Genomic DNA, 17847 nt, shown 5'->3' on the forward strand with positions numbered 1-17847 from the left:
TGTTGTCCCATTGTTTAAGAAGGGGAACAGAGACTTCCCCGGGAATTATAGACCGGTGAGTCTCACTTCTGTTGTCGGCAAGATGTTGGAAAAAATTATAAGGGATAGGATTTATAGTTATTTGGAGAGTAATGAATTGATAGGTGATAGTCAGCATGGTTTTGTGGCAGGTAGGTCGTGCCTTACTAACCTTATTGAGTTTTTTGAGAAAGTGACCAAGGAGGTGGATGGGGGCAAGGCAGTGGACGTGGTATATATGGATTTTAGTAAGGCGTTTGATAAGGTTCACCATGGTAGGCTTCTGCAGAAAATGCAGATGTATGGGATTGGGGGTGATCTAGGAAATTGGATCAGGAATTGGCTAGCGGATAGGAAACAGAGGGTGGTGGTTGATAGTAAATATTCATCATGGAGTGCGGTTACAAGTGGTGTACCTCAGGGATCTGTTTTGGGGCCACTGCTGTTTGTAATATTTATTAATGATCTGGATGAGGGTATAGTTGGGTGGATTAGCAAATTTGCTGATGACACCAAAGTCGGTGGTGTGGTAGACAGTGAGGAAGGGTGTCGTAGTTTGCAGGAAGACTTAGACAGGTTGCAAAGTTGGGCCGAGAGGTGGCGGATGGAGTTTAATGCGGAGAAGTGTGAGGTAATTCACTTTGGTAGGAATAACAGATGTGTTGAGTATAGGGCTAACGGGAGGACTTTGAATAGTGTGGAGGAGCAGAGGGATCTAGGTGTATGTGTGCATAGATCCCTGAAAGTTGGGAATCAAGTAGATAAGGTTGTTAAGAAGGCATATGGTGTCTTGGCGTTTATTGGTAGGGGGATTGAATTTAGGAGTCGTAGCGTTATGTTGCAACTGTACACAACTCTGGTGCGGCCGCACTTGGAGTACTGTGTGCAGTTCTGGTCCCCACATTACAGGAAGGATGTGGAGGCTTTGGAGAGGGTGCAGAGGAGGTTTACCAGGATGTTGCCTGGTATGGAGGGGAGATCCTATGAGGAGAGGCTGAGGGATTTGGGATTGTTTTCGCTGGAAAGGCGGCGGCTAAGAGGGGATCTTATTGAAACATATAAGATGATTAGAGGTTTAGATAGGGTGGATAGTGATAGCCTTTTTCCTCTGATGGAGAAATCCAGCACGAGGGGGCATGGCTTTAAATTGAGGGGGGGTAGTTATAGAACCGATGTCAGGGGTAGGTTCTTTACCCAGAGGGTGGTGAGGGATTGGAATGCCCTGCCAGCATCAGTAGTAAATGCGCCTAGTTTGGGGGCGTTTAAGAGATCCGTAGATAGGTTCATGGACGAAAAGAAATTGGTTTAGGTTGGAGGGTCACAGTTTTTTTTTAACTGGTCGGTGCAACATCGTGGGCCGAAGGGCCTGTTCTGCGCTGTAATGTTCTATGTTCTATGTTCTATGTTCTATGAGACTCTTCACACTCCTTTGTGAGAACTTCCGTGCAATTAACCGTGACATTCCTCACTCTTGATTTTAAAGTTCAGCTATTTCGTTTTCCGTGGGTCGGCACGGTGGCACAGTGGTTAGCACTGCTGCCTCACAGCGCCAGGGACCCGGGTTCAATTCTGGCCTTGGGTGACTGTCTGTGTGGAGTTTGCACAGTTCTCCCCGTGTCTGCGTGGGTTTCCTCCCACAGTCCAAAGATGTGCCGGTTAGGTGGATTGGCCATGATAAATTGCCCCTCATGTCAAGGAGATTACCTATAGTAAATGCATGGGGTTATGGGGATAGAGCCTGGGTGGGTTTGTGGTCGGTGCAGACTCGATGGGCCGAATGGCCTCCTTCTGCACTGTAGGATTCTATGAACTCAATGTTTCTCAGCCTGAGATATCCGGTGTTATTTCCTCTTCCAGTCCCTTGTGTCTCAGTGTTGAATTTACATTTTCTGATCTCATTTGTCTTTCCTTTCTCTGTCTTCAACAGAACTTTGATCTCGTCCTTCATTTAGGTTTCACGGTTGGTCTGACTCCAGCGAAGTCTCAATTGTTCCAGTTCTGTAATTGTGCTACTCCTGAGTTCATTATCCACTCGCAGCTTGGGAAGTTCTCCGACTTCTCCTGTCAATGCCTCCTCATTCCCCTGCTTCTTCCATTCACTTTTGGGTGTGTATTTCGGCTCCCTCCTGGAATTTGGAACGTCACTGAGTTTTCTTTGGCGACTGGTTCTGCAGTTTGTTCAGAGTGATGTTAACTTCATTTTGCTTCTCGTTGTAATTTTCTGGACGTTTTTTTGTCCTGAGGGATCCTTGCAGCGTGCAAGAGTCTTTCAATAGGTTTTCCTTTTCTTCGCTAAGCTCACTTGCTTCATCTTGAGTTTTTCTGTCATTTCATAGAATCATAGAATCCTACAGCACAGCAAGAGACCATTCGGCCCATCGAGTCTGCACTGACCACAACCCCACCCAGGCCCTATCCCCATAACCCCATGCATTTACCCTAGCTAATCCCCCTGACGTAAGGAGCAATTTGGCATGGCCAATCAACCTGACCCGCACATTTTTGGAGTGTGGGAGGAAACCGGAGCACCCGGAGGAAACCCACGCAGACACGGGGAGAACGCGCAGACTCCACACAGACAGTGACCTGAGGCCGGGAATTGAACCCAGGTCTCTAGCGCTGTGAGGCAGCAGTGATAACCACTGTGCCACCTTGACAGAGTCTGCTTGAATTTCTTGTGTCCTGTTTCCTTTCCACTGTTTGTGATGGTCTTTTCATCATATTGCTCAATGAACATAAGAACATAAGAAATAGGAGCAGGAGTAGGCCATCAATAAGATCATGGCTGATCTGACGTGGATCAGTACCACTTACCCGCCTGATCCCCATAACCCTTAATTCCCTTACCGATCAGGAATCCATCCATCCGCGCTTTAAACATATTCAGCGAGGTAGCCTCCACCACCTCAGTGGGCAGAGAATTCCAGAGATTCACCACCCTCTGGGAGAAGAAGTTCCTCCTCAACTCTGTCTTAAACCGACCCCCCTTTATTTTGAGGCTGTGTCCTCTAGTTTTAACTTCCTTACTAAGTGGAAAGAATCTCTCCGCCTCCACCCTATCCAGCCCCCGCATTATCTTATAAGTCTCCATAAGATCCCCCCTCATCCTTCTAAACTCCAACGAGTACAAACCCAATCTCCTCAGCCTCTCCTCATAATCCAAACCCCTCATCTCCGGTATCAACCTGGTGAACCTTCTCTGCACTCCCTCCAATGCCAATATATCCTTCCTCATATTAGGGGACCAATACTGCACACAGTATTCCAGCTGCGGCCTCACCAATGCCCTGTACAGGTGCATCAAGACATCCCTGCTTTTATATTCTATCCCCCTCGCAATATAGGCCAACATCCCATTTGCCTTCTTGATCACCTGTTGTACCTGCAGACTGGGCTTTTGCGTCTCATGCACAAGGACCCCCAGGTCCCTTTGCACGGTAGCATGTTTTAATTTGTTTCCATTGAGATAGTAATCCCATTTGTTATTATTTCCTCCAAAGTGTATAACCTCGCATTTCTCAACGTTATACTCCATTTGCCATATCCTCGCCCACTCACTCAGCCTGTCCAAATCTCTCTGCAGATCTTCTCCGTCCTCCACACGATTCACTTTTCCACTTATCTTTGTGTCGTCTGCAAACTTCGTTACCCTACACTCCGTCCCCTCCTCCAGATCATCTATATAAATGGTAAACAGTTGCGGCCCGAGTACCGATCCCTGCGGCACGCCACTAGTTACCTTCCTCCAACCGGAAAAACACCCATTTATTCCGACTCTTTGCTTCCTGTCGGATAGCCAGTCCCCAATCCACTTTAACACACTACCCCCAACTCCGTGTGCCCTAATCTTCTTCAGCAGCCTTTTATGGGGCACCTTATCAAATGCCTTTTGGAAATCCAAAAACACCGCATCCACCGGTTCTCCTCCATCAACCGCCCTAGTCACATCTTCATAAAAATCCAACATGTTCGTCAAGCACGACTTTCCCCTCATGAATCCATGCTGCGTCTGATTGATCGAACCATTTCTATCCAGATGCCCTGCTATCTCCTCTTTAATAATGGATTCCAGCATTTTCCCTACTACAGACGTTAAGCTGACCGGCCTATAGTTACCCGCCTTTTGTCTCCTTCCTTTTTTAAACAGCGGCGTAACATTAGCCGTTTTCCAATCAACCGGCACTACCCCAGAATGCAACGAGTTTTGATAAATAATCACTAACGCATCCACTATTACCTCTGACATTTCTTTCAATACCCTGGGATGCATTCCATCCGGACCTGGGGACTTGTCCACCTTCAGTCCCATTAGTCTACCCAGCACTGCCTCTCTGGTAACATTAATTGTATTAAGTATTTCTCCTGCTGCCAACCCTCTATCGTTAATATTTGGCAAACTATTTGTGTCCTCCACCGTGAAGACCGACACAAAAAACTTATTTAAAGACTCAGCCATATCCTCATTTCCCACTATTAACTCCCCCCTCTCGTCCTCCAAGGGTCCAACATTCACTCTAGCCACTCAATGGTTACGCATTCCTTCTTGGCCATGGTAAATTGCCCATTAGTGTCAGGGGGATTAGCAGGATAAATATGTGGGGTTATGGGGATAGGGCCTGGGTGGGATTGTTGTTCTTTCAGCTGTTTATTTTCTTGTTGGCCTCTTGTCAACTCAGTCTGGGCTTCAGTTCATCATTTTGTTGCTACTGTTAGTTCTAATGCACCTCTTTCTGAAGTAATATTCACCATGTTTTTCAATAGCTACGGATTAATTCTTCAAGGAGTCCTTTAGGGTTGCAAGTTCTTTGCCTGCCTTTTCTGCCTGGCTTTACATCTGGTTGAGTTTTCCCAACTCCTTTGATTTGATTTGCCAACAGTAGAATTGATCGTCATTATTCCTTTGTATTGTCTTTGAAATTTGTTCAGGTAATGAAGAGAATGGTTCATCGAAGACTTCAGTTTATCGTGAGTTTACAAAGGTATAAACTCAGCTTGAATCTTGCGCTTCAAAACCTCCAGTTCAGCTCCAAAGTGAACAGTTTCCTGCAGAACAACTTCATTTATGTGTTGCACATTTTGCTGCTGTTGAATGATCTCAGATTGCTTTCCTTCATTCACAACCATCTGCTCAGTCCACGCGGTTACAGTTTCAATGCTGTGTCAGCATTTTCATAAAGCTCAATTTTTAAGTCTTTCAGCTCTCCTCAGACCTCTCTTTGTTCTGCACGAAAATCTTTGGGTTGTGCATTTCATTGGTGACCAGTTTACTTGAACATTGTTTCCCTTGTTCTGGAGTCTTTCACCTTCCTCACCGGGGTCTTTTGGTTCCACCCTCAGGATCTTCTGTTGCTCACTACACTTTACTGGGGATGTGCTAAATCTTCTGGGGTCTGCGCTCACCACAACATTAAACTTTAAAATAAAAGTAAAAGTTAAAGTTTATTTATTAGTCACAAGTAGGCTTACATTAACACTGCAATGAAGTCACTGTGAAAATATCTGCCAAAGCTTTTTAATATCTCAACAAATGTTGTCCAATATTGATCTAGATGTTGGTTAGAATCATAGAATTATAGCCATCTACAGTGCAGAAGGAGGCCACTCAGCCCATCGAGTCTGCACCAACAGCAATCCCACCAAGGCCCTATCCCCATAACCCCACATATTTATCCTGCTAATCCTCCTGACACTAATGGGCAATTTAGCATGGCCAATCAACCTAACCTGCACATCTTTGGAGTGTGGGAGGGAACAGGAGCACTCAGAGGAAACCCACGCAGACACGGGGAGAACGTGCAGACTCCACACAGACAGTTACCCAAGGCTGGAATTGGACCCTGGTCCCTGGTGCTGTGAGGCAGCAGTGCTAACCACTGTGCCACCCTTCAGTGTGGAGTTTTTCACCTACAAATGAAGCAAACACAAGTAAAAACATGTACATCTTATGATTCATTATTTAATCCTTTGAAATTCTCTTGCAAACTAAAACCTCTCTTCTCCAAGACTCCCATGCTTGGGCCTGGCTTATCCAAAATGAGTCTTCTTCTAATTTTCTATCCAGCAGCACAGTGGTTAGCACTGCTGCCTCACAGCGCCAGGGACCCAGGTTCAATTCTCAGCTTGGGTCACTGTCTGTGCAGAGTCTGCACGTTCTCCCCGTGTCTGCGTGGGTTTCCTCCGGGTGCTCCAGTTTCCTCCCAAGTCTGAAAGACGTGCTGGTTAGGGTGCATTGGCCATATTAAATTGCCCCTCAGTGTACCCGAACAGGTACTGGAGTGTGGCAACTAGGGCATTTTCACAGTAACTTCATTGCAGTGTTAATGTAAGCCTACTTGTGACACTAATTTTAAAAAGTCCATGGCTTTGTTTCTGTAGTAGTTGCAGCTTTAAATGTTGTTGCCCCTTTAAGGCAATAATTATATTTCATTCCAGCTGTCTGCAGCCTGTCAGTTTCCGACTTCCGCATTCTTACAATTTTGGCAAACACTCTGGTGATCAGCTGACTAATTTTTCTTGAAACATTTTAGAACTTCAAAATAGCAGTATCTCTTTTCTGGGCGATTCTTTTTTTTCCCCTCTACAGGTTTTTTTTAAATGTCCCACACTTTGGGAATTTTGGTGGGTGTGCATTTTAAAAATAAAAAGTTACAATTGTGCAGCACTTTTCTCCTCTTGACAAGAAGCCGGGGACCTAACTGAAGAGGGTAAAAGCAAACTATTGCGGGTGCTGGAATCTGAAACCAAAAGAGAAAGTGCTGGAAAATCTCAGCGGGTCTGGCAGCATCTGTAAGGAGAGAAAAGAGCTGACGGTTCGAGTCCGGGTGACCCTTTGTCAAAGCTTCTCTGCTTACAGATGCTGCCAGACCCGCTGAGATTTTCCAGCATTTTCTCTTTTAGTTACTGAAAAGGGTTGCTTTTCTCTACAACCCTTTGAATGTTCTCCTTTCTTCACTGTGCTCTGCAGGGCTCTCTCTTTAATTCAGTGCACCATGGCCACTGTTGTTGCACTCTGTTCAGCCCCGGAGCTGTTGCCCATGACCCAAAGCAAGTACAGCTTCTTTTTGTTGCAATTTTACTCACCTGACTTGTGATCTGACCAGGTTCCTTCATTCTGCCTCACTCAAGGTCTTGCAATGGACTCTGGGGGGATTCCTCAACTTCCAAGTTTGTAGTGAGGATTCTTCAACTTTTCCTTCAATTTTTCTTCTTAGGAGCCTCTCTCTCTCTGGTCAGGCTTCAGCTGCTTTCAGTTTTATATTACTTGGGATCCTGGTTCTGGGTTCATTGTTTAAATGCTGCCTTTTATAGCACTAATCCCCATGTTGCATTTTAGGTTTGTCTGGAGTTCCTTTGATGAGACTTGTATTTTTAAACATGAACCATTTATTAGTAATCCTTAACTAGGCACAGATCCCAGTTACTGCCACGCACTGTGCTACTGCCTTTCTAGTTTTTATTATTCATTCATGGGACATGGGCGTCACTGACTGGGCAGAATTTATTTATTGCCCATCTCTAGTTGTCATTGGGGGGCAGTTGAGAGTTTGATTTCTTGTTTGATTTGATTTATTGTCACATGTATTAGTATACAATGAAAAGTATTGTTTCTTGCGCGCTATACAGACAAAGCATATCATTTATAGAGAAGGAAAGGAGAGAGTGCAGAATGTAGTGTTACAGTCATAGCTAGGGTGTAGAGAAAGATCAACTTAGTGGAAGGTAGGTCTATTCAAAAGTCTGAAGGCAGCAGGGAAGAAGCTGTTCTTGAGTCAGTTGGTACGTGACCTCAGACTTTTGTACTTTTTCCCAACGGAAGAAGGTGGAAGACAGAATGTCCGGGGTGTATTCCCTGGAGCGTAGAAGATTGAGGGGAGATTTGATAGAGGCGTATAAGATTTTGATGGGTATAGATAGAGTGAATGCAAGCAGGTTTTTTCCACTGAGGCTAGGGGAGAAAAAAACCAGAGGGCATGGGTTAAGAGTGAAAGGAGAAAAGTTTAAAGGGAATATTAGGGGGGGCTTCTTCACGCAGAGAGTGGTGGGAGTGTGGAATGAGCTGCCGGATAAAGTGGTAAATGCTTTTAACACTTTTAACATTTAAGAAAAACTTGGACGGGTTCATGGATGAGAGGGGTGTGGAGGGATATGGTCCAAGTGCAGGTCAGTGGGACTAGGCAAAAAATGGTTCGGCACAGACAAGAAGGGCCAAAAGGCCTGTTTCTGAGCTGTAATTTTCTATGGTTCTATGGTGTATGGGTTCCTTGATTATGCTGGCTGCTTTTCCGAGGCAGTGGGAAGTGTAGACAGAATCAATGGTTGGGAGGCTGGTTTTTGTGATGGATTGGGCTACATTCACGACCTTTTGTAGTTTCTTGCGGTCTTGGGCAGAGCAGGAACCATACCAAGCTGTGCTACAACCAGAAAGGGAGTCAACTACATTGCTGTGTCTCTGGAGCCACATGTAGGCCAGACCAGGTAAGGACGGCAGATTTCCTTCCCTAAAGGACGTTAGTGAACCAGATGGGTTTTTCTGACGACGATTGTATAGTCATGAGCAGATTCTTAATTCCAGATATTTTTTATTGAATTCAAATTCCACTATCTGCCGTGGTGAAATTCGAACCCAGGTTCCCAGGACAGTCGCTGACTTTCTGGATTAATAGTCTAGTGATAATACCACTGGGCATCGCCTCCCCAAGTCTATTACCATGTGACTCCATGCATCATACCATGGATGGTGCTTTTCTCCAGTCCCACATTACACTTGCTCTGACCAGCGCCTTTCCATTACAATGCATATAACTGGTCGCTGCACTAAATTTACACAGCAGATTTTCTCATCATCTCTGCCTGCTGTAACATCAGCAGAGGTTGGACAAAAGCTGTGTCTACAAGCAGACAAGATGTTTTCATTGAAGTTCCGACAGTAGAACAGGAAACATTTGGAGCAAATTCTTGTGCTTGGCCACATGGACAACCTTAACCAAGGTTCCAAACCGCAGCGGCAGTGACCCCTTGTGGAGGTTTCTGGTCTGGCACATCCCCACGCATCACTTGCATAATTCGTTTCACCAATAAATACTTCCCCTTCTTTCCAAATGGAACATACTGGGAATAACTGTCATTGTGTGGGAATGTGGTAAAAAAAACCTTCATGAATTTCATGCAGCCAACACCCACTCATCCACCAGTTCAACAACCTTCTTGAAGAGTCTAGTAAGTTCCTCTGGTGTTAAACCAGTGCCTTCTCAATAGATTCTGACTCTCTCTGATCAGGCCTCATCTTCTCAGATCAAGCTTCACTCTCTGGTACAGAATTCCTCACAATTCAAATCATTTATAATCTGTCCATTCAAAATAAACGGGGGCCAGACTTGCTATTTTCCAATCTATTAAGTGTCAGCCATGAGATCAGGGGGCTGCATTAGTGAGTGACTCTGAATCAGTCAACAGTGAATTCAAACTCCACTCCAGAGACTTAAGTTCAAAATCTAGGCTGGCATCCCTGTGCAGTACTGAGGGTGTGCTGCACTGTTGGAGTTGCTGCCATTTTGATGAGATGTTAAACTGAGGGCAAATTTGCCCTCCCAGTTGGACATAAAAGATCACATGACACTATCTCAAAGAAGCACAGCAGAGTTATTCCCTGTCTCCTGGTCAATTATTTATCTGTCAACCAATATTACTAAGGACAGATGGCCAGGTGTGACACGGGTGTACCTTTACGAAATGTTTTTTTTAAAATCATGTTCTCTGCAGCTTTCAGTAGCTTTGGGGTTTTTTTTCAGTGTTGCCAGGCTATCTGCCAGAAGTTATTTTATTGCTGATTCAATGGCCTAAATGGGGTTTGGTTTATTTTTACCCTTGTACTTGCTGGGATTTATTTTTATTTTTATGACCCTGCATTTTATGACCCTGCATTTTATTTTTATGACCCAGCATTTTATGACCCTGCATTTTTATGACCCTGCATTGTTAGGAGGAAGATCGATTGACCAGTCAAAGTCAGGTGGTTCCTCCCGAGAAAGAATCCAAGGACTCGCGTTCAGTTTTGGTTCAAGAGTCAGAAACTGACCTGGTTGTCAAATGGCACAGTAAGAAGTCTCACAACACCAGGTGAAAGTCCAACAGGTTTATTTGGTAGCAAATACCAGAAGCTTTCGGAGCGCTGCCCCTTCGTCAGATGGAGTGGTTATCTGTTCTCAAACAGTGCAAACAGACACAGAAATCAAATTACAGAATACTGATTAGAATGCAAATCTCTACAGCCAGCCAGGTCTTAAATGTACAGACAATGTGGGTGGAGGAAGCATTCAACACAGGTTAAAGAGATGTGTATTGTCTCCAGACAGAACAGCCAGTGAAATTCTGCAAGCCAAGGAGGCAAGCTGTGGGGGTTACTGATAATGTGACATAAATCCAACATCCCGGTTTAGGCCGTCCTCATGTGTGCGGAACTTGGCTATCAGTTTCTGCTCAGCGACTCTGTGCTGTCGTGTGTCGTGAAGGCCGCCTTGGATCTCCACATCATGTCAAATGGCAGGCAGGTTTCTTCTCTCTCTCCCTGGCATTATAGATTCTGCTGGCTAGCCGGAAGCAGGCCTTCCTGGAGTGAAACTTCTGTGGCTGGTGGTTTGCTTGTTCATACCAGAGCCTCTCTCTCCCCCTGGTGTTTTGACTTCTGGTTTGTGTGTGTGTGTGGTGCGTGTGCGTGCGCGTGTGCGTGCGTGTGCGTGCGTGTGTGTGCGTGTGCATGCGTGTGCGTGCGTGTGTCAAGAGAGCTGCATCATCCAACCCAGGGACTAAGTTCCAACATCATGTGAGCATTCGTGTTTCCGTGCTAAACCTGTGGCAAGGGTTTTGTATCAGGAAGTTTGTTTGGTTGGAACATTTTGTATATTTATTAAGGGTTATACAATATCACGGTTGTATTTTCTTTCTTATTTGTAATTCGTGAAAGCTATTGCTTTATGTTAACATTATTCTTAATTAAACTTTGTTTGATAAAAGCTCCCCAGTGGGTCACTTGAATCATACCTCAAGTGAAACATCTCATCCTTACCCTAGCTAAATTCAAAGTGCAAAACGTATGATTCAGGCGGACTTCATAAAACACTTTGGAGTTTCTGACCGGGATCATGACACCTGGTCATTGACACATTGCTGTTTGTAGGAACTTTCTGTGCACAAATTGGCTGCCATCTTTCCCACATTACAACGGTGACTACAATTCAAAGTACTTGATAGCCGTACAATGCTTCGAGATGTTTGGAAGGACACTAAACTTGTGCAAGCCTCGCACAATTCTAATGAGTTTTGAAAGGTATCAGTGAGGGGGATTCCCAATGCTTTATCTTCCAAAACTTTGATGAAACATTAACTCTGCATTTTTCTCTTCCTCTCGCCACAGATGCTGCCTGACCAGCAGAGGGTTTTCCAGTTTTTATTGTCGGCTTTGATGAGCCTCAATGTCTTGGAGCGATGGACAGGAATAAGTGTCAACTGTGACTGTGCAGTCTGACCTAGCTGGGTTGTCGCTCCTGGAACCTACCAGCAGGAGGCAATGAAATTCGTACAACAATTTCAAATTATTATGAAGTAAAGTTCTAAATAGCCGGTGTACCTCTGGAGAATTCTGTGCATCGAATTGGACTTTATCAGGAACATTACATGAACTAATGCAAAAAAAAACCCTTCCAGATCAGAAAAGGTAGACATCCACAAAATGGCTTTTGACTTTGGAGGGCACAGTGGTGGAGGGCATGGTAGCACAGTGGTTAGCACTGCCGCCTCACAGCTCCAGGGATCCGGGTTCAATTCTGGCCTCGGGTCACTGTGTGTGTGGAGTTTGTACATTCTCCCCGTGTCTGCGTGGGTTTCCTCCGGGTGCGCCGGTTTCCTCCCACAGTCCAAAGATGTGGGGGTTAGGTTGATTAGCCATGCTAAATTGACCCTAGTGTCAGGAGGATTAGCAGGGTAAATATTTGAGGTTGCAGGAGTAGGGCCTGGGTGTGGATTGTGATCAGTGCAGACTCGATGGACCGAATGGCCTCCTTCTGCACTGTAGGGATTCTATGGATTCTATGGACTTTTCGTCCTCTTGTGAATGGAAATAGATAGAGAGGAAAATCATTGAAGACGACTCTTCATGAGTGAACGAACCCATCAATCACACTGAGACACAAGGGGGAAGTGATGGTCCAGCCTCATAAACCTGCCAACAGCACGTGCATCTCCCGAGGAGTTCACCCCTCCCTGTTTCCAAAATAAAACAATGGCAACTTCCTGATCCCAGTGTGTGTCAGCGGTCATTGATATCATCCAATGACACACGCATGTGTGAAGAGTTAACCTTTCATAGTTACGTTTGTATGGATGGAACCCTGACAACTTTCAAAGGCTTGAGGTCAAATCCAGGCCGACACTCCCAGTACAGCACCGAGGGAGTGCTACTCTCTCAAAGATGCAGGCTGGCTGGGCATTCATGCCAGCGGGGTTCTCCCATCAATGTTGCAGTGACTGGAGATTTGGCTGGACACCAAATTCTCCAACCTTTCTGCAATGGCAGTGTGGAGTAAAGGGCTGGTAAGATCACACCGGACATCATTCGAATGAGGCATTAAACTGACACCATAGGCAGGATATTCCAGTCCCACAAGCCCCAAGACCAGAAATTCCCACCCATGGTCTACGGACTTGTAAATGATCCATCAAATTTTCTGTCCCGCACATTATGATCCTCCCCCCCCAGCCGCGGGCAGGACGGGAAAATTCTGCCCCACATCTGCCCTCTCAGGTGGATACAGGTAAAGACCTTGGGATCCTTAATGAGAAGAGAAGGAGAGCTCCCCCTACCTCCCCAACGTGTCCCAACCAATATTCATTCCTCAACCAATAGCAATAAAATGGATTAATTGGTCATTATTTAGTCCTGACCTCCCAAAGCCTGTCCTCCATCTACAAGGCACAGGTCTGGAGTGTGATGGAATACTCCCCACTTGCCTGGATGGGTGCAGCTCCAACAACACTCCACAAGCTCAAAACTGGAGGGCAAAGCTTGATTGGTGCGCCATCCACCACTTTCCAAACTCACTTCCTCCAAACATTAACGCACAGTGACAGCCGTGTGTACCATCTGCAAGATGCACAACAGCAACTCACCAAGGCTCCTTTGACTTCTAACCCTTTGACCTCTACCATCTAGGAGGACAAGGGCAACAGACACATGGGAACACCACCACCTGCAAGTCCCCCTCCAAGTCCCTCACCATCCTGACTTGCCAATATATCGCCGTTCCTTCACTGTCACTGGGTCAGAATCCTGGAACTCCCTTCCTAACAGCACTGTGGGTGTACCTACACCACAAGGACTGCAGTACTTTTTGAGGACAGCTCATCGCCACTTTTGCGAGGGCAATTTGCAATGGGCAATAAATGCTGATCTAGCCAGTGACGCCCACATACTGGTTTGACAACCACTTCCCACCCATTCAAAAGATTCCAGCATTTAAATTGCCCATCTCTCAAATTTTCTCTTTTGAACACGTTTGACACACCCCCCCCGCCGCCCCCACCTTCATTAAAAATTAAGCACATACCTTCTTTAGAAGGATGAGGGGGGGATCTTATTGAAACTTACAGGATACTGCGAGGCCTGGATAGAGTGGATGTGAAGAGGATGTCCCCACTAGTAGGAAAAACTAGAACTAGAGCGCACAACCTCAGGCTAAAGGGACGATCCTTTAAAACTGAGTTGAGGAGGTATTTCTTCAACCAGAGAGCGGTGAATCTGTGGAACTCTTTGCCGCAGAAGGCTGTGGAGGCCAGGTCATTGAGTGTCTTTAAGACAGAGATAGATAGGTTCTTGATTGATAAGGGGATCAGGGGATATGGAGAAAAGGCAGGAGAATGGGGATGAGAAAAAAAATCAGCCATGATTGAATGGCGGAGCAGACTCGATGGGCCGAGTGGCCTAATTGTGCTCCTATGTCTTCTGTCTTATGGTCTTACCCTAGCCCTGTGCTTCACATGCCTCCCGCAAGGCTCCGACAGTCTCAACTTGAAAATCTACATTTGAAACTATTAACAGTCTTCAATGTCCACATAATTCGATCACTGTGGAAGTGCACAGCTCAACAGGTTCCACTCCCATTGGCAAACAGTTCAGGGGGGATGGCGGGCCTGTGGGGGGAGGACACATACTGGGGTGCGGACATTTCAGGTGTGCTCAGAGTTTGAAAGAGAGTGAGCAGTGACATTACAGGAATGCCATAAATTAATGAGTGACTGCTCCTGGGGCGAAAGTGTAAAGTGCTGAAAATTAGAAAAATGTCAATTTTTAAATAATCCTTAAGAAGCTATCTTATAATTCATTCAGAGACTCCAGCAGAGAGCAGTATACTGTTTTATTTTTAAGTGGTAGAGTTTATTGTATTACTAAGGTTTCAATTAGGACAATAAGTAGTAGTGATGAGAGGCACTGGAACCATAGAATCCTGTAGTGCAGGAGGCCATTCAGCCCATCGAGTCTGCCCCGACCACAATCCCACCCACGCCCTATCCCCAGAACCCCAGGCATTTACCCTAGCGAGTCCCCCTGACACTAAGGGGCAATTAAGCATGGCCAATCCACCTAACCCGCACAGCTTTGGACGGTGGGAGGAAACCGGGGCACCCGGAGGAGAACGTGCAGACTCCACACGGACAGTGACACAAGCCGGGAATCGAACCCGGGTCCCTGGCGCCACGAGGCAGCAGTGCTAACCACTGTGCCGCCATGCCACCACTGGACACTTTGCCCCAGAAGGCATTCACACCCCTTTGCATTACTCATCTGATTCAGTCAATGATCACAGACAGGAAGGTGTGATTTTGAGGGAGGCAAACATATAGACTGTCCCGTCCAGAAGGCAGGAAGGAAAGTACATGTCTACATCAACCTGGAGACTTTAGAATTATTACATTATTTTTTAAATGGACAAAAGCTTTACCCTGATCTGCCTGACTCGCCCTGACTCATACCAAGGGAATTTCCAGCTTTCAGAAACTAGCAGGTACCTTGGTATCTCTAAAGAGGTGCTAATCTCTATACTTTTTCCTCTGGAGCACAGAAGGCTTAGGAGTAATCTTATAGAGGTCTATAAAATAATGAGAGGCATAGATCAGCTAGATAGGCAATATCTTTTCCCAAAGGTAGGGGAGTCTAATCTAGAGGGCATAGGTTTAAGGTGAGAGGGAAAAGATACAAAAGTGTCCAGAGGGGCAATTTTTTCACACAAAGGATGGTGAGTGTCTGGAACAAGCTGCCAGAGGTAGTAGTTGAGGCGGGTACAATTTTGTCTTTTAAAAAGTGTTTAGATAGTTACATGGGCAAGATGGGTATAGAGGGGGATATGGGCCAAACATTTAAGAGGCATCTGGATGGGTACGTGAATAGGGAGGGAATAGAGGGATACAGACCGAGTAAGGGCAGTAGTTTAGTTTAGTTAGCGCATCATGATCGGCGCAGGCTTGGAGAGCCAAAGGGCCTGTTCCTGTGTTGTACTTTTCTTTGTTCTTTGACTACACTGTGGAACATTTGGATTCTGGCCTCTGGACTCATGTGAAACCTTAATTCTTATTTTATCATGCTCTCGCCCTGTCTCCTTTCTTTCCCTTATCCTTCTTTTATTATGGGACTAGCTTAGTGGTTAAAAAAAAGGCGACATGGACACGTTGGGCCGAAGGGCCTGTTTCCGTGCTGGAAACCTCTATGACTCTTAATTCCCCCCGTGACTGCAGAAACTGAAATTCCAAAGATTCACCAACACGCTTTACCTTTCTGAGGCAGAGCTCTGGCTGTGACAACAGTATGGCTGCAAGGGGCAAAAGGGACCCTGATTCTTCTATTAAACCTCCCAACATTCCAGACCTGGAAAAACACATCCTTTGTCCAAAACCCAGGTGAAAAAGTGGGAGGAATGTCGCATGACAACCCTGTAGGTGCTAGAACCTGTAATATTGCCGTGTGGAACTGGACCCAGGCAGTCTGTTGTTTTACCAGCCAACACGGCAGCAATGGGAAGAATTCTGTCCAGGTAATTGCCTGACCCTGATCTCCACTGTGAGCTACTGGGACATTGAAATTCATGTATTGGTGCCGATAAGACTAATTAATCTCTGCTTGCCTTCTTCCATCGGGAAAACCGTTTCTTCTGGAAAGACAGATCACCCTGCAACAGTTTCAGTTTGCTCTCCTCTGGAAGGGTGTTTTTCAGAATGGAGATCTGTCGCTAGTGCTGATCCGCAGGGATCAGGGCAGGGACCTCTGTTATTTGTAATATATATATAAATGATCTGGAGGAAAATGTGGGTGGTCTGATTAATAAGTTTGCGGATGACACGAAGGTTGGTGGAGTTGTTGATAGTGTCGGGGATTGTCAGAGGAATACACAGGATATAGATAGATTGGAGACTTGGGCACAGAAATGGCAGATGGGAGTTTAATCCGGACAAATGTGAGGTGATGAATTTTGGAGGATCAAATTTAGGTGTGAATTATACTGCAAATGGCAGAGCCCTTAGGAACATTAACATACAGAGGGATCTGGGCGTGCAGGTCCACAGTTACCTAAAAGTGGCAACACAGGTTGGCAAGGTGATTAAGGAGGTATGTAGCATGCTTGCCTTCATCAGCCGGGGCACTGAGTACAGGAGTTGGCAAATCATGTTGCAGCTATATAAAACCTTGGTTAGGCCGCATTTGGAGTATTGGGTGCAGTTCTGGTCACCACACCACCGGAAGGATGTGGAAGCTTTGGAGAGAGTGCAAAGCAGGTTCACCAGGATGTTGCCTGGTCCCGAGGGCATTGACTATGAGGAGAGGTTGAATAAACTAGGATTGATTTCACTGGAAAGACGGAGGCTGAGGGGAGACCTGATAGAGGTCTACAAAATTATGAGAGGCTTAGACAGGGTGGATAGTCAGAGGCTTTTTCCCCAGGGTGGAAGTGTCAATTACAAGGGGGGGCACAAGGTGAGAGGGGGAAAGTTTAAGGGAGATGAGCGGGGGAAGTTTTTAATGCAGAGAGTGGTGGGTGCCTGGAACGCGCTGTCAGAGGAGGTGGTGGAAGCAGGCACATTAACAACATTTAAGAGGCATCTGGATGGGTCCATGAATAGGGAGGAAAAGAGGGATATGGACCAAGTAAGGGCAGTAGGTTCTCTTTTAGTTTAGTTAGGGCATCATGATCGGCGCAGGCTTGGAGGGCCAAAGGGCCTGTTCCTGTGCTGTACTTTTCTTTGTTCTTTGACTACACGGTGGGACATTTGGATTCTGGCCCCTGGACTCATGTGAAACCTTAATTTTTATTTTTTTTATCATGCTCTTGCCCTGTCCCCTTTCTTTCCCTTATCCTTCTTTTATTATGCGAGTGCAAAAGGGGCAGGATGTAAAAAAAACCCTCCCCATCTTTTGTGTGTGCACGTGTAAAGTAAAACCCCCCCCCTCTTATTTTACCCTATCCCCAGGGTTATTGGGGGACAGACAGGAAAGTGGAGTTGAGGCCACAATCAGATCAGCCATGGTCTTATCAGATGGCAGAGCAGCTTTGAGGGGCCAAATGGCCTACCGTTGTTCTTAAACCCATGTTCCTTTTTCAGAGAATCATAACACGGGGGAGAAAAATGCCACTGCCCCATTTCACTTCCCGGAATGAAAAATATAACTCGAGCAACCGTGATGAGGAAAGATCAATGTATTTACTGGATGTAATGTATTACCCAGCCTGGAAAAGGTTAGCACTAATAGATTAATTGATTGATTTGAATTTTTTTGTTTTAAATTAACAC

At 45.7% G+C, this 17847-nt stretch overlaps 1 protein-coding gene across 1 annotated transcript in view; it reads right to left on the reverse strand.

Annotated features, from left to right (window-relative positions):
• The window catches only part of LOC144500344 (uncharacterized), a 198724-nt gene that overhangs the window by 95674 nt on the left and 85203 nt on the right, over window positions 1-17847 (reverse strand). The gene's annotated exons all lie outside the window — the stretch shown is intronic.

The sequence above is a fragment of the Mustelus asterias genome, chromosome 11, assembly GCF_964213995.1.
Source record: "Mustelus asterias chromosome 11, sMusAst1.hap1.1, whole genome shotgun sequence".
Classification (NCBI taxonomy): Eukaryota; Metazoa; Chordata; class Chondrichthyes; order Carcharhiniformes; family Triakidae; genus Mustelus; species Mustelus asterias.